This window comes from Coregonus lavaretus (genome assembly GCF_964263955.1).
Source record: "Coregonus lavaretus genome assembly, chromosome: 3".
Taxonomy (NCBI): domain Eukaryota; kingdom Metazoa; phylum Chordata; class Actinopteri; order Salmoniformes; family Salmonidae; genus Coregonus; species Coregonus lavaretus.
The window spans coordinates 3,582,812-3,601,619 of record NC_139990.1 but is presented as its reverse complement, the minus strand read 5'-3'; positions in this window follow the sequence as shown (position 1 = coordinate 3,601,619).

Here is an 18,808-nt window from a genome sequence, read left to right as displayed (position 1 = left end):
AAGTATTCATACCCCTTGACGTATTCCACATTTTGTTGTGCTACAGTGTGAATTGAAAAATGCATTAAATTGATTTTTCTTCTCACCAATTTACACACAATAACCCCATAATGACAAAGTGAAAACGTTAGATTTTTTTGTGCACATCTATTGAAAATGAAATACAGAAATATCTTCTTTACATAAGTATTCAAATCCCTAAGTCAATACTTTGTAGAAGCACCTTTGGCAGTGATTACAGCTGTGAGTCTTTGTGTGTATGTCTCTAAGAGCTTTCTACACCTGGATTGTGCAACATTTGTCCATTATTCCTATCAAAATGTCAAGCTCTGTCAAATTGGTTGTTGATCATTGCTAGACAACCATTTTCAGGTCTTGCCATAGATTTTCAAGTAGATTTAAGTCAAAACTGTAACTCGGCCACTCAGGAGCATTCACTGTCTTCTTGGTAAGCAACTCCAGTGTAGATTTGGCCTTGTGTTTTAGGTTATTGTCCTGCTGAAAGGTGAATTCATCTCCCAGTGTCTATTGGAAAGCAGACTGAACCAGGTTTTCCTCTAGGATTTTGCCTGTGCTTAGCTCCATTCCATGTATTTTTTATCCTGATAAACTTCCCAGTCCTTAACAATTACAAGCATACCTATAACATGATGCAGCCACCACTATGCTTGAAAATATGGAGAGTGGTATTCAGTAATGTGTTGTGTTGGATTTGCCCCAAATATAACATTTTGTATTCTTGACAAAAAGTTCATTGCTTTGCCACATTTTTTGCAGTATTACTTCAGTGCCTTGTTGGAAACAGGCTGTTTTGGAATATGTTTATTCTGTACAGACTTCCTTCTTTTCACTCTGTCGTTTAGGTTATTATTGTGGAGTAACTACAATGTTGTTGGTCCATCCTCAGTTTTCTCCTATAACAGCCATTAAACTCTGTAACTGTTTTAAAGTCACCATTGGCCTCATGGTGAAATCCTTGAGAGATTTCCTTCCTCTCCAGCAACTGAGTTAAGAAGGACGCCTGTATCTTTGTAGCGACTGGGTGTATTGATACACCATCCGAAGTGTAATTAATAATTTCACCATGCTCAAAATGATATTTAATGTCTGCTTTTTTTTTTTTACCCATCTATAAATAGATGCACTTCTTTGTGAGGCATTAGAAAACGTCCCTGGTCTTTGTGGTAGAATCTGTGTTTGAAATTCACAGCTCGACTGAGGGACCTTACAGATAGTTGTTTGTGTGGGGTACAGAGATGAGGTAGTCATTAAATAATCATGTTAAACACTATTATTTCACACGGAATGAGTCCATGCAACTTATGTGACTTGTTAAGTGACTTATGTGACTTTACTCCTGAACTTATTTAGCTTGCCATAACAAAGGGGTTGAATACTTATTGACTCAAGACATTTCAGCTTTTCATTTTAAATTAATTTGAAAAAATCAAAAGTATTATTCCTCTTTGACATTATGGGGTATTGTGTGTGTGTAGGCCAGTGACAAAATAAATTCAGGTTCTTAGATATGAATCTTAATATAGCGTATAGCCTATAATTAAATACAAGGGACATGGAATCCCCTCAACATTAAAGTAGACCACTTTTGCAGCATCAAAATGACTAACAAATATATTTTCATAATGAGTGAGACATAAGGTAATACAGTAAACCTTGACATCAAGTTCTTATACATGTGTAGTAACTTTGATTATTACAATAGCAACATTGTTTTTACATAGAATTTTGGAAATTACTTTATAATTGCATAATAATAGTTATTACATAAGTGGAATAAGGAACAGTCACTATTTCTCTTGTGTAAAGTAGTTACAAAAACTCTCCGCTCATTGCTATGCGATTAAAATGCAATTACCAAAGTATTATGTAACAACATGCTAATAAAATGTTGCTTCAAAAGTAATTGCAGTTTTTTACACAGGCACAAGAACAGTTTAATGTTAAGTGTTACTGAGAATGCTAACAGTAACAAAATATGGCTATTAAGTGTCGAAAGGAAACAAAATATCCCAAAACTGCATTCTTGAATCAACTACAGCCAAAGTAGGTGGAAAATGATGTTAGTTTGTATTCGGAGTAAACTATCTCATTAAAGATTACTTCCCCTCACATTTACCCTGTTAACATTTACCCTCAGATCACTGTTTTAGCCAGCTACCACCCGGCACTCTACCCTGCATCTTAGGGCCGATGTACATACAGTGGGGAAAAAAAGTATTTAGTCAGCCGCCAATTGTGCAAGTTCTCCCACTTAAAAAGATGAGGGAGGCCTGTAATTTCCATCATAGGTACACGTCAACTATGACAGACAAAATGAGAAAAAAAATCCTGAAAATCACATTGTAGGATTTTTTATGAATTGATTTGCAAATTATGGTGGAAAATAAGTATTTGGTCAATAACAAAAGTTTCTCAATACTTTGTTATATACACTTTGTTGGCAATGACACAGGTCAAACGTTTTCTGTAAGTCTTCACAAGGTTTTCACACACTGTTGCTGGTATTTTGGCCCATTCCTCCATGCAGATCTCCTCTAGAGCAGTGATGTTTTGGGGCTGTCGCTGGGCAACACGGACTTTCAACTCCCTCCAAAGATTTTCTATGGGGTTGAGATCTGGAGACTGGCTAGGCCACTCCAGGCCCTTGAAATGCTTCTTACGAAGCCACTCCTTCGTTGCCCGGGCGGTGTGTTTGGGATCATTGTCATGCTGAAAGACCCAGCCACGTTTCATCTTCAATGCCCTTGCTGATGGAAGGAGGCTTTCACTCAAAATCTCACGATACATGGCCCCATTCATTCTTTCCTTTACACGGATCAGTCGTCCTGGTCCCTTTGCAGAAAAACAGCCCCAAAGCATGATGTTTCCACCCCCATGCTTCACAGTAGGTATGGTGTTCTTTGGATGCAACTCAGCATTCTTTGTCCTCCAAACACGACGAGTTGAGTTTTTAACAAAAAGTTCTATTTTGGTTTCATCTGACCATATGACATTCTCCCAATCCTCTTCTGGATCATCCAAATGCACTCTAGCAAACTTCAGACGGGCCTGGACATGTACTGGCTTAAGCAGGTAGACACGTCTGGCACTGCAGGATTTGAGTCCCTGGCGGCGTAGTGTGTTACTGATGGTAGGCTTTGTTACTTTGGTCCCAGCTCTCTGCCGGTCATTCACTAGGTCCCCCCGTGTGGTTCTTGGATTTTTGCTCACCGTTCTTGTGATCATTTTGACCCCACGGGGTGAGATCTTGCGTGGAGCCCCAGATCGAGGGAGATTATCAGTGGTCTTGTATGTTTTCCATTTCCTAATAATTGCTCCCACAGTTGATTTCTTCAAACCAAGCTGCTTATCTATTGCAGATTCAGTCTTCCCAGCCTGGTGCAGGTCTACAATGTTGTTTCTGGTGTCCTTTGACAGCTCTTTGGTCTTGGCCATAGTGGAGTTTGGAGTGTGACTGTTTGAGGTTGTGGACAGGTGTCTTTTATACATTTACATTTACATTTTACATTTTAGTCATTTAGCAGACGCTCTTATCCAGAGTGACTTACAGGAGCAATTAGGGTTAAGTGCCTTGCTCAAGGGCACATTTACGTCATTTAGCAGACGCTCTTATCCAGAGCGACTCACAAATTGGTGCGTTCACCCTATAGCCAGTGGGATAACCACTTTACAATTTTTTTTTGGGGGGGGGGGTAGAAGGATTACTTTATCCTATCCCAGGTATTCCTTAAAGAGGTGGGGTTTCAAATGTCTCCGGAAGGTGGTGAGTGACTCCGCTGTCCTGGCGTCGTGAGGGAGCTTGTTCCACCATTGGGGTGCCAGAGCAGCGAACAGTTTTGACTGGGCTGAGCGGGAACTATGCTTCCGCAGAGGAAGGGGAGCCAGCAGGCCAGAGGTGGATGAACGCAATGCCCTCGTTTGGGTGTAGGGACTGATCAGAGCCCGAAGGTACAGAGGTGCCGTTCCCCTCACTGCTCCATAGGCAAGCACCATGGTCTTGTAGCGGATGCGAGCTTCAACTGGAAGCCAGTGGAGTAAGCGGAGGAGGGGGGTGACTTGAGAGAACTTGGGAAGGTTGAACACCAGACGGGCTGCGGCATTCTGGATGAGTTGTAGGGGTTTAATGGCACAGGCAGGGAGGCCAGCCAACAGCGAGTTGCAGTAGTCCAGACGGGAGATGACAAGTGCCTGGATTAGGACCTGTGCCGCTTCCTGTGTAAGGCAGGGTCGTACTCTCCGGATGTTGTAGAGCATGAACCTGCAGGAGCGGGTCACCGCCTTGATGTTGGCGGAGAACGACAGGGTGTTGTCCAGGGTCACGCCTAGGCTCTTCGCACTCTGGGAGGAGGACACAGCGGAGTTGTCAACCGTGATGGCGAGATCATGGAACGGGCAGTCCTTCCCCGGGAGGAAGAGCAGCTCCGTCTTGCCAGGGTTCAGCTTGAGGTGGTGATCCGTCATCCATACTGATATGTCTGCCAGACATGCAGAGATGCGATTCGCCACCTGGTTATCAGAAGGGGGAAAGGAGAAGATTAGTTGTGTATCGTCAGCGTAGCAATGATAGGAGAGGCCATGTGAGGATATGACAGAGCCAAGTGACTTGGTGTATAGGGAGAAAAGGAGAGGGCCTAGAACTGAGCCCTGGGGGACACCGGTGGTGAGAGCACGTGGTGCGGAGACAGCTTCTCGCCACGCCACTTGGTAGGAGCGACCGGTCAGGTAGGACGCAATCCAGGAGTGAGCCGCGCCGGAGATGCCCAGCTCGGAGAGGGTGGAGAGGAGGATCTGATGGTTCACAGTATCAAAGGCAGCAGACAGGTCTAGAAGGACAAGAGCAGAGGAGAGAGAGTTAGCTTTAGCAGTGCGGAGAGCCTCCGTGACACAGACAAGAGCAGTCTCAGTTGAATGACCAGTCCTGAAACCTGACTGGTTTGGATCAAGAAGGTCATTCTGAGAGAGATAGCAAGAGAGTTGGCTAAAGACGGCATGCTCAATAGTTTTGGAAAGAAAAGAAAGAAGGGATACTGGTCTGTAGTTGTTGACATCAGTGGGATCGAGTGTTGGTTTTTTGAGAAGGGGAGCAACTCTCGCTCTCTTGAAGACGGAAGGGACATGGCCAGCGGTCAAGGATGAGTTGATCAGCGAGGTGAGGTAGGGGAGAAGGTCACCGGAGATGGTCTGGAGAAGAGAGGAGGGGATGGGGTCAAGCGGGCAGGTTGTTGGGCGGCCTGCAGTCACAAGTCGCAGGATTTTATCTGGAGAGAGAGGGGAGAAAGAAGTCAAAGCATAGGGTAGGGCAGTGTGAGTAGGACCAGCAGTGTCATTAGACTTAACAAACGAGGATCGAATGTCGTCAACCTTCTTTTCAAAGTGGTTGACGAAGTCATCCACAGAGAGAGAGGAGGGGGGGGGGGGGGGATTCAGCAGAGAGGAAAATGTGGCAAAGAGCTTCCTAGGGTTAGAGGCAGATGCTTGGAATTTAGAGTGGTAGAAAGTGGCCTTAGCAGCAGAAACAGATGAAGAAAATGTAGAGAGGAGGGAGTGAAAAGATGCCAGGTCGGCAGGGAGTTTAGTTTTCTTCCATTATACTGATAACAAGTTGCCATTAATACAGGTAACGAGTGGAGGACAAAGGAGCCTCATAAAGAAGAAGTTACAGGTCTGTGAGAGCCAGAAATCTTGCTTGTTTGTAGGTGACCAAATACTTATTTTCCACCATAATTTGCAAATAAATTCATAAAAAATCCTACAATGTGATTTTCTGGAAAAAAAATTCTCAATTTGTCTGTCATAGTTGACGTGTACCTATGATGAAAATTACAGGCCTCTCTCATCTTTTTAAGTGGGAGAACTTGCACAATTGGTGGCTGACTAAATACTTTTTTTCCCCCACTGTAGTCATCGAACACTGGTCACATTAATAATGTTTACATACTGTTTCATCCACTTCATACAGCTGAGTGTAGAAAACATTAGGAACAACTGCTCCTTCCATGCAATAGAATGACAAGGTGAAAGCTATGATCCCTTATTGATGTCACCTGTTAAATATAATTAAATCAGTGGAGATTAAGGGGAGGGACAGGTTAAAGAAGGATTTTTAAGCCTCGAGACAATTGAGACATGGATTGTGTATGTGTGCCATTCAGAGGATGAATGGGCAAGACAAAATGTTGAAGTACCTTTGAACGGGGCATGTTTGTAGGTGCCAGGTGCACCGGTTTGAGTGTGTCAAGAACTGCAACACTACTGGGTTTTTCACGCTCAACAGTTTCCTGTGTGTATCAAGAATGGTCCACCAACCAAAGGACATCCAGCCAACTTGACACAACTGTGGGAAGCATTGGAGTCAACATGGGCCAGCATCCCTGTAGAATGCTTTCGACACCTTGTAGATTCCATGCCCCGACGAATTGAGGCTGTTCTGAGGGCAAAAGGGTGTGCAACTCAATATTAGGAAAGTGTTCCCAATGTTTTGTACACTCGGTGGCTATGTAGATACTGTATTCTAGTCATGGCTCATCCTATATAACATTGTATTTTTCTGGATTATGTGTGTATTGTTTTATATTGCTAGATATTACTGCACTATTGGAGCTAGAAACACAAGTATTTCACTGCACCTGCGATAACACCTTCAAATCTGTGTATGCAACCAATAAACTCTGATTTAATTTTAAGGTTTGAAGTTGTTTTTGCTAACCATCCAACTTGTTGTTTACAATGTTTGCATAATGGCTTTGAATTACTCTGCAGTATTTTCAGGTATCATAACATTTACTGCAGCTTTCAAACTTTTCAGTGGCATGTTGAAAGAGTCGTACAGTAGTGTCACAACTTCTTTATTTAAAAAAACGAGTTACTTTCTGAGATCTGTATTCAAATCGTTTTTAAAAGTAGTCATTTGTTGGGTTCTGTATTTAAATAGTTTTTAAAAGTAGTCATTTGTTGGGATCTTTATTCAAATAGTTTTTAAAAGTAGTCATTTGTTGGGATCTGTATTCAAATACTTTTTAAAAGTAGTCATTGGTTGGGATCTGTATTCAAATACTTTAAAAAAGTAGTCAATTGTTGGGATCTGTATTCAAATAGTTTTTAAAAGTAGTCATTGGTTGGGATCTGTATTCAAAGTAACTATTTGTTCCCCCGGAAGCAGCTATAGAAGTAGTAGCAGAGTTAAAACTCTAGTTATCCAGGTCTGTTTGAAACGCAGTCCTGGTCATATTGTCTCTGGGCCTGCGGCTGGTTTGGGGATCAGCCTTCCCTTCCCGCTGTATCTCTCCAGCCCTCCGGGGACAGTGTGCAACATCACTCACTCTCTGTCGTAGACTCAACACGTTTAAATACTTGGGGGAGTGTGTGTGTGGGGCACTAGGCCGCAACCACAGTTTTGGTTTGAGACCCTGACCTTGACTGTTTGAGTTTGTTGTCTTTTTACACAAAGAAAGCTGAATGAACATTTTTCAAGACCAAGGGGTTCGAAAGGGACCTAATAACTATAATAATAATACAGAGAAAACCCCCTGATCATCATTTTGATGTAGAAGTAGGACAGTAGTAGGTTTTAACCCTGGTCATTTCTCCTCTCATCCACTCCGCACCTCTCTTTTGAGTTTTGAACGAGACCCCCTGATTTATCCCCCCCCCTACAACCCCAAACCTTCCTTCCCCGGCCCTGGGTCTAATCCCCAACCCAGCTGTGGGGTCCCCCCAGGGCCTTAAATCAGAGCCCCTAAATCCTTACCTGGACAGCCCCCTGAAAGTACTCTCCCCTCAGGCAGGATTCAGGAAGGCTGGGGGTGGATGGGGTGGAAGTGGGGGATGGAGCCTGGGGGCAACATGATCCCTGAACTAGCCCTTTGAGTGAATCACACCATCAGAGAGAAAGAGAGCTAGTTCCCCTGTCTTCTTAAACACACAGTGCATCTTTCATTCCCAGGAAAGCAGACAGACTCTCTCTGTCTGAACTCTGTCAAGGTGTCTTCTTTGTGGAGGTGTGTTCTCTGTTATGTGATGCTAGCGAACTCCACTCTCTGCGCTGGGCTAGCGGTCCAAGTCCCTGCAGGGTAAGTGATCCCTATTGCTCTGATTGATTCTTAATGTTTTGTGTGGAGGGGCTTACAGGAACAGGAAGCAGGTTTATGACGGCCCTGCTCTGTTTGTTTGTTTTTGTTTTGTCCTGTGCTTCCTCCTGTCCGCTGGTCTTCCTTGGACCAGGGCCCAGGGTTGGTGCACAGGGAGGGGAGAGGGGGGGGGTGCCCACGGGACCTGTAGCTGGGTGTCAATTACCGGTGAGTGCCCACGGGACCTGTAGCTGGGTGTCAATTACCGGTGAGTGCCCACAGGACCTGGAGCGGATCACTGCAAATGAAGCATGTGTTTGTTGGACAGCAGCTCTTTCGCTGGAATGAAATGAAGTGAATGTGAGCATGGAGCAGGACAATTCCCCTGTTTAGCCAGCTAGCACCAGACTAGGTCACACAGTGTCCGGAATGGCACCCTATTCCCTGTATAGTGCACTTCTTTTGCAAAAGTAGTGCGCTATATAGGGAATAGGGTGCCATTTCAGACACAGCTTTAGGTTATTGTTTAGCTCTACTTTGGAGGCAAGTTCATCTTACTCATCTTTGTACCAGGCACCACATCTGTGAGTGAGTCCCTACCGGTCGTGTGTATGTATGTGTGTGTGGGTTGGTTCTTCTATCCTTGTGGGGACCTGAAATCCCCCAATGCCCCCACAAGGATAGTTAAAACAACGAAAATTATATTTTAAGCTAAGGTTTAGGGTTACGGTTACAATTAGGGTTAGGGGTTAGGGTTTAGACTGGTTAGGGAAAATAGGATTTTGAATTGAAATCAATTTTAGATCCTCACGAGGATAGAAGTGTGCGTGTGCGTGCGTGCGTGTGTGTGTGTGTGTGTGTGCGCGTGCGTGCCCGGTCGTGACCCCACACAGTTTAAGAAGACTCCAATAAAGAGGGACGGGTTAACAGGGTAATGATGGGGTACTCTTAGATACAATAACCCCTCATTTATTCATTACTAGACTTCTCATATACCTAGGGTTCTCATGAAAAAGCACTCTCCAGAGATTGTGTTACTGTATTTGTCATAAGAAGATATTTCTTCAGTATGATTGAGTTATGGTTTTACTGTCTTATCATGTTGAATGTTTATTCCATAAGGGGTTTGGCAGATTTACACTGAACAAAAATATAAACGCAACATGTAAAGTGTTGGTCCCATGTTTCATGAGCTGAAATAAAAGATCACCAAAATGTTCCATATGCACAAAAAGCTTATTTCTCTCAAATGTTGTGCACAAATTTGTTCCATCCCTGTTAGTGAGCATTTCTCCTTTGCCAAGATAATCCACCTGACAGGTGTGGCATATCAAGAAGCTGATTAAACAGCATGATCATTACACAGGTGCACCTTGTGCTGAGGACAATAAAAGGCCACTCTAAAATGTGCAGTTTTGTCACACAACACAATGCCACAGATGTCTCAAGTTTTGAGGGAGTGTGCAATTGGCATGCTGACTGCAGGAATGTCATCCAGAGCTGTTGCCAGAGATTTGAATGTTCATTTCTCTACCATAAGCCGCCTCCAACGTCGTTTTAGAGAATTTGGCAGTACGTCCAACTGGCCTCACAACCGCAGACCACGTGTAACCATGCCACCCCAGGACCTCCACATCCGGCTCCTTCATCTGCGGGATCGTCTGAGACCAGCCACCCTGACAGCTAATGAAACTGAGGAGTATTTCTGTCTGTAATAAAGCCCTTTTGTGGGGGAAAGAATCATTCTGAATGGCTGGGCCTGGCTCCCCAGTGGGTGAGCCTATGCCCTCCCAGGCCCTCCCAGGCCCAGTCAAGTGAAATCCATAGATTAGGGCCTAATGAATTTATATCAATTGACTGATTTACTGTAACTCAGTAACATTGTTGAAATTGTTGCATGTTGCGTTTTATATTTTTGTTCAGTATAAAATATATCTCAACGGCATCTCTTTCTACAGCTGTGTGTAGTATGTAGGAGAATATAATATTAATTTTATTCATAATTTATAATAATGTATAATATAATATTAGCATGGTAAACTGGGGGTACTTACATTGTGACAGTCCAATTTATGATCTTGGGTAACATTTGAACATTATATTTTGAGTATTTGGTTATTTACATCCCTATCCTAGAACAGACTGAAGCCACATGTGAAGCAATAACCAAACACATAGCTCTCCCACGCGTTGCAACTAAAACTGTGTTCAATTTCAAACCACTCAAAAACTCAAAACAATAAATCATCATGAGATTGAAGAAGAAAAAAAAAATATCTCAACAATTATATGCGTTTTAAAATGGCTCTAAAACTCTGAGAAATCTAACACCTGATGTAGGGACTAAACTAAATACAATTCATATTAAACGCAATCAATCTGGCCGCCATAAGAGGTGGGCGCGATGGCGCTGAAGTGCGCATGACTCTAGGTTGGGGGGAGCGTTCCAGAGGGCCTGTATCATACTGGAGGAGGTCCAGTTCAAGGCTAACGTGCTAAATGGGAGACAGATGCTGTCTGTGCTAGTGGCCTTTCTCAGACTGGCCCTCTGAATAGTCTACACAGGTACAGCAGGACCACAGGCTGAGAGGACCCGCTCTGAAAACATCGATATTGTCGTGTCATCGATGTGAAATGGGTTCAAGCCTGTCATGAGAGAAAGTGCAGTTTCCTGAGTTTGAGTCTGTCTGTCATTGTGCATTTACTGTAAGAGAAAGTGCAGGTCCCATGTCTGGGAATGCCTTCAACAAGATCTGACGGTAACATGTTGCTTTACAGTATTGGTTCCCAAACTAGAGGTTGGGGGTCGCGTGGTATGAAAATGGGGTCGCGGGAGAATTTCCTAAATAAAATAAAAATAAAAAATGATATTACCGGTCGCAATTGATATGGTGAAAACAAAGAGCTGAGCACAGAACTCGGAGACATACTGCAGCAGGTAACTTCGACTGTAAACTACATCAAATTACATCCACTGCGTGCACGCCTGTTCACAAAACTATGTGGAGATCGGATCAGAGCATGAAAAGGTTTTATATCATACCGAGGCTTGGTGGTTATCAAGGGGGAGTGTTGGAAAGATTTTTCGCATTGAGAGAGAAACTGTTGTCATTCACAATGGATGTAAAAAATAAATAAAATAAAAAGACTTGGTTGACGTTCTGTGTAATGAAAACGTGTATCCTTGCCTATGTAACAGACATATATTGGAAACTGAGCGAACCGAACGCAAGCATGCAGGGGAAATAAAAAAACATTCTACAAATAATTATTATTGGTGTCTTTCAAAAGTTAACCATGCCCCCTTCCCTCGGCTGTTCATGTTTCTAACAGAAAACAGCATCAGTAAATGTCCCACATGAGCGATCCCAATCCGTTTGACTGTGATCCTGGCTCAGTTGACATACCGGTAACTGAAATGGAACAGCTGATCGAGCTGTCATGTGACCGAATGCATTCACAGGAGTTTTGGTTCCTGACTCAAAGGGAATACATACCCTTCCGTCTCCCTCTGAGCATTAATGCCGCGTTCAAAACAACTGAGAACTGAAAAATCTCCGACTTCAGTGCATTCAAGACAACTGGGAACTCGAAAGAAAACGAGCGCCGACTGGGAAAAATATTTTTCAACGGTCATCCAACTCGGAATTCCAACTCGGACCTCTTTCTAGAGCGCCGACACTCCGATGTGAAGATCACTGACGTCATCATTTGACCTCGTATTTTTCAGAGTTCCCAATTGTCTTGAAAGCACCTGTTACGAACCCCGTGGCTTTAAAAGTCTAGGGTGGATGGAAAAGAGACCCGTAACATAATTCATGCAAATTAGAATCGTGACATGGAAACAGTGAGAACAAAAAAATACACGACAACCATAAGCTACCGTCAAACACAATATGTTTATTTTGAACACACGGTAAAGGTTTGGGAAAAAGGGCTGAGCAGGACCCAAGAAATGAAACAATAATGTAAAAAAAAACTAAACTGATCTTGCCTGCCTCAAGAACCGCTAAGCTACTGCTAATCATACAAAAATTACAGTGGGTGGTCCGCTCAGGTCTAACTAGTGTTTTTAGACAGTTTTCTTCCTACGGGTAATGTATGCCCAAGGGCAACTTGCTTAAATCCCCCTTTTCCCAGAAACACACAACAAAGTTACCAAACAGAGCAACCAGCAAATGAGTGAGTACACAAAACACCACAGTTGTCACGTTCGTTTAATGACGGGACAGACCAAGGCGCAGCGTGATACATGTTTATTTTCTATTAAACAAAACAACCAACGAAACGTGAAGTCCAAGGTAGACGACACAACATACCTTAACCGGAACAAGATCCCACAACTAGACAGTGCCAATAGGCTGCTTAAGTATGGTCCCCAATCAGAGACAACGAGCGACAGCTGCCTCTGATTGGGAACCACACCGGCCAACATAGAACTAGACATACTAGATCCTAAACATAGACAAAGCACAACAAGGAATATACACACCCTGACTCAACATATAAGCGTCCCCTGAGTCAGGGCGTGACAATACCCCCCCCCAAAGATGCGGACTCCGACCGCACAACATAAACATAACAGGGTAGGGGCCGGGTGGGCATTCCGCCTCGGAGGCGGATCCGGCTCGGGGCGTGACGACCTCTCACTGTCCGCCTCCCTGTTGCGCCCCTGGTCTGGTCTGGACCACGGCGCGCTGCTTCCCCTCTCCTTCCTCCCACGATACGCCAGGCCCTGTCTGGACCCTGGTGTGGGAGACCCCGAACCTGGAGAGGGGCTGACGTCATGGTCTGGACTGGAGCCGCTGACCGGAGCTGGACTGTGCACCGGTGGAGCGGACTGCTCTGGCTCCGGAGTGGAGCCGCTGACCGAAGCTGGATCAGGCACCGGTGGAGCGGACTACTCTGGCTCCGGAGTGGCGCAGCTGACCGGAGCTGGATCAGGAACCGGTGGAGCAGACTGCTCTGGCTCCGGAGTGGAGCAGCTGACCGGAGATGGATCAGGAACCGGTGGAGCGGACTGCTCTGGCTCCGGAGTGGAGCCGCTGACCGGAGCTGGATCAGGCACCGGTGGAGCGGACTGCTCTGGCTCCGGAGTGGAGCAGCTGACCGGACAGGAACGGGCCGGGCTGGCGACGCGCACCACTGGCTTGGTGCGAGGAGCATGAACGGGCCGGGCCGGGCTGGCGACGCGCACCACTGGCTTGGTGCGAGGAGCAGGAACGGGCCGGGCCGGGCTGGCGACGCGCACCACTGGCTTGGTGCGAGGAGCAGGAACGGGCCGGGCTGGCGACGCGCACCACTGGCTTGGTGCGAGGAGCATGAACGGGCCGGGCCGGGCTGGCGACGCGCACCACTGGCATGGTGCGAGGAGCATGAACGGGCCGGGCCGGGCTGGCGACGCGCACCACTGGCTTGGTGCGAGGAGCAGGAACGGGCCGGGCCGGGCTGGCGACGCGCACCACTGGCTTGGTGCGAGAAGCAGGAACGGGCCGGGCTGGCGACGCGCACCACTGGCTTGGTGCGAGGAGCAGGAACGGGCCGGGCTGGCGACGCGCACCACTGGCTTGGTGCGAGGAGCAGGAACGGACCGGGTCGGGCTGGCAACGCGCACCACTGGTTTGGTGCGAGGAGCAGGAACGGGCCGGGCTGGCGACGCGCACCACTGGCTTGGTGCGAGGGGCAGGAACGGGCCGGGCCGTACTGGCGACACGCACCACTTGCTTGGTGCGAGGAGCAGGACTGGGTTCCTTTATTAACCCCCGCTCCTTCTGCTGCCTAACCAGCTCCTCGCGTGCCTCTACTCTTTCCTTCTCCCTTTTAGCCTCCTGTAGCGCCTCCCTCTGACCGAATAACTCCTGCTCCCTCTGAACCAATAGCCCCCGTAACATGGTGGCCTCCTCTCCTAACCTGCAGATCCGCCCTTTAACGGCCTCCTGCTGCCTCGTCGTCCACACCGTGTGCCCCCCCAATTTTTTTTCTTGGGGTTGCCTCTCGGGTCTCCGTCGTTGGCACTGTTGCCGCCGTTTCTCCTCTCCTTCATCGCCCTCCAATAACAGACAGCCTCCTCCTCCGTAATTCTCCCCCAACCGAGGAGGACATATACTAACGTAACCTCCTGTTGAGTCCCAGGCGTTTGCTCCCTCTCGGCACGCTGCTTCAGCTGGTAGAGCACGGCGCTTATAACGCCAAGGTAGTGGGTTCGATCCCCGGGACCACCCATACACAAAAAAATGTATGCACGCATGACTGTAAGTCGCTTTGGATAAAAGCGTCTGCTAAATGGCATATTATTATTATTATTATTATTATTATTATTGTTTGGTGGAATCTTCTGTCACGTTAGTTTAATGACGGGACAGACCAAGGCGCAGCGTGATATGCGTACATGTTTATTTTCTATTAAACACAACGACAAAACAACCAACGAAACGAAACGTGAAGTCCAAGGTAGACGACACAACACACCTTAACCGGAACAAGATCCCACAACTAGACAGTGCCAATAGGCTGCTTAAGTATGGTCCCCAATCAGAGACAACAAGTGACAGCTGCCTCTGATTGGGAACCACACCAGCCAACATAGAACTAGACATACTAGATCCTAAACATAGACAAAGCACAACAAGGAATATACACACCCTGACTCAACATATAAGCGTCCCCTGAGTCAGGGCGTGACAACAGTATCCATACTCGCATACGGAAATAGTCTCTCTCAACAAACACAACTGACTGGCTTTTAAACAATGGGAGGTGTAAGTGAAAAACCAGAAACAGGTGGTGCAATACAGAGGAATGTCCACTGATTGGTCCACCTCAGCAATCAGCAGACCAACGGATGTCGGACAGGTGGGACACCCCAACGACCACCAATCAGGAACATAAAGGACACCTGTGATTAGGGCAGAAGGAGAGGAAAAACACAAAAACACACAGGATACCTGTATCCGTAACAGCACCATAAAGCTCATGATACCCTTGGCCAGCTCATATCTGTGTGAAGATGGATTCAGTCCTCTTGTCTGTATTAATACCAAATATCGATCCAGGTTGGATGTGACAGCAGAGATGAGGTGCGCACTGTCAACCACGCCTCCTGACTTTGAGAAGCTCCGACGCAACATGCATCAAGCACCCATCTCATTAGTGGTGTTGAGATAAGATACAGTACATTATGTCAGACCAATTTGCAATTGACTTTCATAGCCAGACATTAAAAGTATGTGATGGTGAGTTGAGACGACAATCAGAAATACTGTTAAAATCTTTTTGAATTGACTGCCATAGCCCCAAATAAAAAAGTAAACATTGGCTGTTAATGACATTTTTGAGAATTTTCAGATATCAAAATAGGGTTGTGTGCCAAACAAGTTTGGGAATCCCTGCTTTACAATGTTCTTATTACTGTGTTCATATTATAAGTACAGTATAATAAGTTAGTCATTACAGTGTATTAACAATACGTACACCAAAATGATAATTCTATCTGGGGAATAGACATGATCATGGGCACTAGGCTTGGACCTGGTCTAGAGGCTGTTCTGGATCTGGGGACCTGTTGTGTTCCAGACAGGGTCTGACCTTGTTTGGTCTGGGCTGTAAGGGATATTCAACAGACAGCCAGCCCAACCTCTCCCAGCCTCTCCCCAGGCCCAGCCTCTCCCCAGGCCCAGCCTCTCCCCAGGCCCAGGCTCACCCCAGGCTCTTTCCAGGCCCAGCCTCTCCCCAGGCCCAGCCTCTCCCCAGGCCCAGGCTCACCCCAGGCTCTCCCCAGGCTCTCTCCAGGCCCAGCCTCTCCTCTCTCCAGGCCCAGCCTCTCCTCAGGCCCAGCCTCTCCACAGCCTCTCCCCAGGCCCAGGCTCACCCCAGGCTCTCCACAGGCTCTCTCCAGGCCCAGCCTCTCCTCAGGCCCAGCCGCTACCCAGGCCCAGCCTCTCCTCAGGCCCAGCCTCTCCTCAGGCCCAGCCGCTACCCAGGCCCAGCCTCTCCCCAGGCCCAACCCCTCCCCAACTTCCCTCCAGACTCTCCCTGAAATAATCAGATGGTGTTTAGGAGTGGAAAGCCAAAGCCACAGAGTCCAAGCTGCAGAACACTGTGTAACTTAACGTGTCATAGAGGGAGCGTGCAGCGGAGTGCAGTACACAGACCCTTCTAATCTATAGCACTTTAGTCCATAATAATGAGGGAATAACCCTGGCGCTGCCCCGGCTCTGACCCTCCCGCCACTGTGGACCTTCTATCCATCTTCATCAGCCCTCTGTGACACGGTCCGTTCACAGCTCTACAGGATGTCGAACCTGAGACCTCGCCAAGCCAGGTAGCGGACCCCTCAGCTGTGTCACTGTCATTTACCCCTGGCGAAAGGCCAGCGGGAGCAGGCAGATCAGGAAGTGAACTCAAGACTCAGACCTAATATGGTGCTAATAAACTAGACGTGGTTTTCATATGGCTCACCATTTCAGGCAGCAACAATAGGCATAACTTAGTGATAGGTCAATAAATAATTAATAAATAGATAGATAAACGTCCTGTATGGCCAAACAACTGGATGGACGCAGGCCTCCTATGGTGTTTGCCAAATATTATTTTATGTAAAACAATGACATTTAACTCCGTCCTGTCTCTTTTTTTTTTTTTTTTTTTTACTCAAGACAAAGGTATCAGTAACAGTACATTTTTAGGGCCTTTAGTTACCAATATAAATATACTATTTTCCTCAAGGAAAGGGGAAGAATGAGTTATTGCTTTTGGAGATTCAACCTCTTAGATGTTAAGTCCCCTATGTGAAGGACTTTGAGTGGTTCTGGACTGGTTCCGACTGACATTTTGGTGTACAAAGCACTCTGTGAACGTCATAGGGTCCCGTGCTCTATAGCGCCAGAAAGACCCATTTTGACCTGGCAATGAAGGGCTTGGTTATCCAACACACAGTTACTCATCACAACATGTGTCAGTAAGACTTTAGACAAGCCAGGATCAAACACCAGTGGTGGATTGTTTCATTTATGGTTATAGTTTAGTTGACACATTTAACCAGAGTGGGAACGGTGGCTCATTTGCAGCAAAGTATAAAAAATATTTAAGATCAAATTCAGTGTTTTGGGAACTGGCAGGGATCACTCAATGAGGCAACTGGGAGAGAACTGGGTCTGGGTGGGACCCCCTTTTTCACAAAGTGTTGACGGTACTCCAGAGATAGCGAATTGTAGTTAACAGCTGTTTAAACACAGAGATATTTTCTCTGTGGTCAATAAGAGAGAGCCCAATTAGGTAGTAAAATAGTGCAGTAAAAAAGGGTATCTAAGTCCCCGGACTAGTGGTGCAATGCACGGTGAGTTGGCCAGAAAGTAGCCTTGAGTTGGCTGCCTGAGTTTCTGGGAGAAACAGGAGCTCTATAGGCAAAGCCCAAACACTGGTGTTCCTCAGATTTATGGAAGGACAGGGTTTATGATATGTCAAATTTAGTTCACAACTCATGAGGAGGTGAAGGAGAATTTCAGAAGTATATCACCCGTCGCCTCTGCTCAGTGTACGTTCACAGTTAGGGTGCTCAAATTTGGACGGCGCCGTTTCCCTAAGCATAACAATCAGTATTTGGGTCTTGGTCAGTCAGACTTCGTTCAAACAGACCTTGCTGCTTGCGACCTTTTTCAGGTAGCTTTTTTCTCCATTACATACACCCTGTTTGCAGTGACGTGCGGTGAGGTCTGAGGCCTGGTAGGCACTTTCTATTGTGTGAGTGAGTCTCTCGGGGTGGAGGGGGCACATAATCAAAGGAAAACAGAAGTATCACAACCTACACCTCCACAACCCCCCTAAAAAAAAAGAAACTAAAAAAGTTAAACCTATCGGACATTTATTTTAGTAGTTACCCGATTTGACTTACTTTATGTAATTTGTTATTCTTCCTCGTTTACCCTGTCCTGCCGCATGAATCGCAGGAGATTGTTTTCGGTGGCGTGTGTCCATCTGGTTTCCGAGTTCTTTTTGGATAATACTCTTACCACCTGTTCCATCTCCACGTTTGTTTGGTCTACGGCGCTACGCTACGCTTTGCCTTAGCCCTATGTTGAGGAGAGTTTATCAAACCGCAATTTCACTGTAAAATACGGGGACTGCTCAAAATGGGTCCCCAGAAAAACCTAATAGTATTTGATGATTAATATGCGAAACAAAAGTACTTTTTTTAGATGGGTGGAATCACAAATAAGGGCAGGAATTTTTCCTGACCATGTGACCTGTCTTAACCTAGAAACACTCTGGGCCCTACTTGTAGCCTGTAACTGAAACACTCTGGGCCCTAGTTGTAGACTATTACTGAAACACTCTGGGCCCTAGTTGTAGACTGTAACAGAAACACTCTGGGCCCTAGTTGTAGACTGTTACTGAAACACTCTGGGCCCTAGTTGTAGACTGTAACTGAAACACTCTGGGCCCTAGTTGTAGACTGTTACTGAAACACTCTGGGCCCTAGTTGTAGACTGTAACTGAAACACTCTGGGCCCTAGTTGTAGACTGTTACTGAAACAGTCTGGGCCCTAGTTATAGACTGTTACTGAAACACTCTGGGCCCTAGTTGTAGACTGTAACTGAAACACTCTGGCCCTAGTTGTAAACTGTTACTGAAACACTCTGGGCCCTAGTTGTAGACTGTAACTGAAACACTCTGGGCCCTAGTTGTAGACTGTAACTGAAACACTATGTGCCCTAGTTGTAGA